Here is a 4,065-nt window from a genome sequence, read left to right as displayed (position 1 = left end):
ATGGAAAATTAGCAAAATTACAAACAAATATAGTAATAGGGTAGTTTGGGTCAGTTCCAACCGACTAGCCCAATTTTGTGAGTTTATATAAGTTTTTCTTATCAAGCTTAAGGTAGAGATGAACTTGTACAAGGAGAGAATTGAATAAAATGGAAGTTTTGTCTCACATTTCTAAATGTTTTCTTGTAACAATCAAGTTTTATTGCTGATCAACGACTTCTTTCTCATTGTTATGGATTGATCTAGTCTCAAAACCTATTGGAGGTTAAAATACAATGATTTTTCTCCATTTTGAGATTGGTTTGGGGTTTGGTCATTTAGTATGAAGATTGTTTGATCGAATTCTTCCAAAACTATGATAAAAGCCTCCTTTGCAAGGGTTTGTTGATTAAATGATTTAGTGCACTCAATTGAACAAAATTCTCAAACTCTGGGATTTGGTAGCCCTCTGAACAGTCTTTCAATTGGTATAGATTTTGGAATGAATTCTTTTTTCTAAAAGGAGAAATTGGGAGCCCTAACGTGACATCCATGTCCATTTTCCTTTCCCATGATAGTTAATTGCTTTGTATTGTTAATTACAAGCATATGTGAAGGTGTCAATTGGTGTTTGAAGTTGGAAAAGGAGGTAGGGGATCTAAATCTCCCTTGGTAGATACATGGTAAGGGTTCTATTTTGTTTTGATCTCTCTTATTGAAGTTACCACCAGACAGACAATCCTAAGAGTTTAGACATTCATAGTCAGTCCTAAGAGTTAAAACAGTCATAGTGTTAGGTCCCGGAGGCAACTGAGAGGGGGGGGTGAATCAGTTGTCTAATAAATTCAAACCAAAAACAACATAACCAACTTAATGCTTAATACTGATAAACTAGTCTTTTATACCGGTAGATAGTTTTATCAGTTAATTGCAATACCGGTAATGATTAATGCATGAAACAAAAAGACAAAGTCATCCACAACACATAACACCAATATTTGTACGTGGAAACCCTGTAAGGGGAAAAACCATGGTGGGAAACCTTACCCACAATCAGATGATACTACTGCAGATAGTATGTGTATACAAATGGGGTAATCGGATGATACTACTACATATAGTATGTGTATACAAATGGGGTCTGCACATGCAGAAAGGCCAAGCGCCTAGAGCTCACTGCTCAAACACAAAATAGGAGTCACACTGACTACAATTGGATGGTTAAATCCAATAAGGATGTACTACTCAAGTTAGCATCTTTCTATGTTGGATTCAGTACTAGTGTAGTTCTGATTGTCTTCACAAAAACCCTCCTTTAACCTTCAAAGGATATCTGCATGTATAGCTTTGCTTATTCTCGCATATACCTTCACACAATCCTTTTTCGCATTCCACATCTGATCTTACATTTATATCATAACCTAGGACCAATTTTAGTAGGTCGGCTCTAAAGGATATTACAATAAAATCAATTTATAAATAGATTAATGCCCGATGCAATAACCGATTCAACATGTCGGCTTAATGCATTTACAACAATAATAAATCATCTCCATAGTGTGTCATGCTGATCTGGAAAAGATAATCCTGTTGGTATATAACCAAGACCTATTTGTCAGTAACAACAAATATGCTAATACGAATATGCCAATAAACAAATCTTCAAGATAAAGTGTCCAAACAATGTCTTTAACGTAACCAAGTGTTTCCATGCCATTCCAAGTGCCGATGAACATTATATCCCGCCGGTGTACTAGATACTGGTGACTGTGCATAAGTCACTTGCTTGCCGATGAATGTTGTTGATTCTCCAAAGTGCCAGAGTTGATAAGTGTTAGTAGGTGTTGACATCAATGAAAAAACCATACTAAAATACCAACAATCTCCCCCTTTGGCATTGATGGCCACACAAGATGGAAAAACCATCAAAGTGCCAAAATAGAAATACCAAATACCAAAAGCCAACAAAAGCCAACAATCTCCTAAAAGAGATCATAACCAAAAATCAAAATACAAATACAAAGAGTAACAATCTCCCCCAACGAATAATCTCTCCCCAAAAGAAAATGTGTTTTTCCATATCAATCTCTCCCCCTTTGACATCAAATGCCAAAGTAAAAATAAAAAACCATTTTTCAGATACAAAATACCAACCAATTCAGTATACCAACTACTCCCCCTGAGAAGTATCTTCCTCATCAAAGCCAAAGTAAGAGATCTCTATGTTATTTCTATCGGTTGATGACTATCATCAACTGTCTAAGTTTCTACTGGTGGGGGTATGACCCCAAGCTGATCTCTGAGATATTCAAAAGTCTCCTTAGGCAGAGGTTTAGTGAAAATATTTGCAATCTGCTTTTTAGTATTCACATAAACCATTTTAATTTCTTTTGCTTCAACATTTTCCCTTAGAAAATTCAGTTTGATAAAAACATGTTTGGTTTTAGAATGTATTACCGAATTCTTAGATATATCAATTGCTATAGTGTTATCACAATAGATAGTAATAGGTTCCTTGCACTTTACCTTTATATCCTTCAACATTTTCTTAAGCCATAATACTTGTGTATAGTTAGTTGTTGTTGCAACATATTCTGATTCAACTATTGATAAAGATGTACAACTTTGTTTCTTGCTCAACCAAGAAATTAATCTGCTTCCAAAAAAAAATGCTTCGCCGGTGGTGCTTTTTCTATCATCCACATCTCCTGCCCAATTTGCATCTGTGTATGCACATAATTCAAAGTTTTCATCTCTAGGATACCATAATCCAAGATTTGTAGTGCCTTGAAAGTACCGGAAAATCCTTTTTACTGCTGATTCATGATTTTCACTAGGATTACTCTAAAATCTTGACATAATACATAATGCATTCATGATATCAGGTCTTGTTTGTGTCAAATATAGTAAAACCTCCTATCATAGATTTGTATCTAGTTGGATTAACAGGTGTAGATTCATCCCTTAGTGATAATTTGTCATTTGTAGTCATAGGTGTGCTTACTGGTTTAGAGTTCTCCATCCCAAATTTCTTTAATAACTCCTTCAAGTACTTGGATTGACTCAAGAATATACATTTATCAGTCTGTGAAATCTATAATCCTAAAAATAATTTTATTTCTCCAATCATAGACATTTCAAATTCTTGTTGCATTTCAATAGAAAATTCTTTACATACTCCATTCTCTCCTCCAAAAATTATATCATCAACAAAAACTTTTCTAACCAAGATGTCATCGTTTGTCACTTTATAATATAAGTTGTTGTCAGCATTACCTTTAGAAAAACCAATCTTCAAAAGATACTTATCCAATCTTGCATACCATGCTCTTGGAGCTTGTTTCAATCCATACAAAGCTTTCCTTAACTTGCAAACCATATCTTTGTTATTTGTCAAAGAAAATTTATCAGGTTGTTCAATGTAAACTTCTTCTTCATGCACATTTAATATCCATTTGATATACTTTGTAGTTCTTGTGTGCTGCAAAAGCTAAGAATAATCTAACTGCCTCAATTCTAGCTACCGGTGCAAAGGTCTCATTATAATTAATTTCTTCTTTCTGAGAATATCCCTTACACACTAGTCTTGCTTTATTTCTAATAACCTTACCATCTTCATTAAGTTTGTTTCTGAATACCCATTTTGTTCCAATCACATTTTTGTCTTTAGGCCGGGGAACTAATGTCCAAGTGTTATTCTTCTCAATTTTCTCTAATTCTTCTTCCATAGCTTTAATCCAGTGTTTATATTCACATGCCTCATTAACAGATGATGGTTCAATTTGAGAAATAAGACATACCTCTTCATTTTCCAATCTTCCTCTTGTCATAACTCCTTTATACTTGTTTCCAATTATCTGATCTTTAGAATGATTCAATCTTACATATCAGGGTGTCTTTGTTTGCTGATGTTCCTTAGTTACTGTGGAATTTTCAGATGATACCACTGTAACTGGATCTTCATTCTGTACCAGTGGGTTCAATGTAGGTTCATTTGTTAGAATTTCTACTACTGGTTCAAAGTCTATATACCTTTAAGTTCCTCTAAATTGTTCACCAATCTTCACATTTATACTCTCAACAATT

Source organism: Cryptomeria japonica, chromosome 3 (assembly GCF_030272615.1).
Source record: "Cryptomeria japonica chromosome 3, Sugi_1.0, whole genome shotgun sequence".
Lineage (NCBI taxonomy): Eukaryota > Viridiplantae > Streptophyta > Pinopsida > Cupressales > Cupressaceae > Cryptomeria > Cryptomeria japonica.
The sequence above is the reverse complement of the archived record's forward strand: the minus strand, read 5'-3'. Positions refer to the sequence as shown.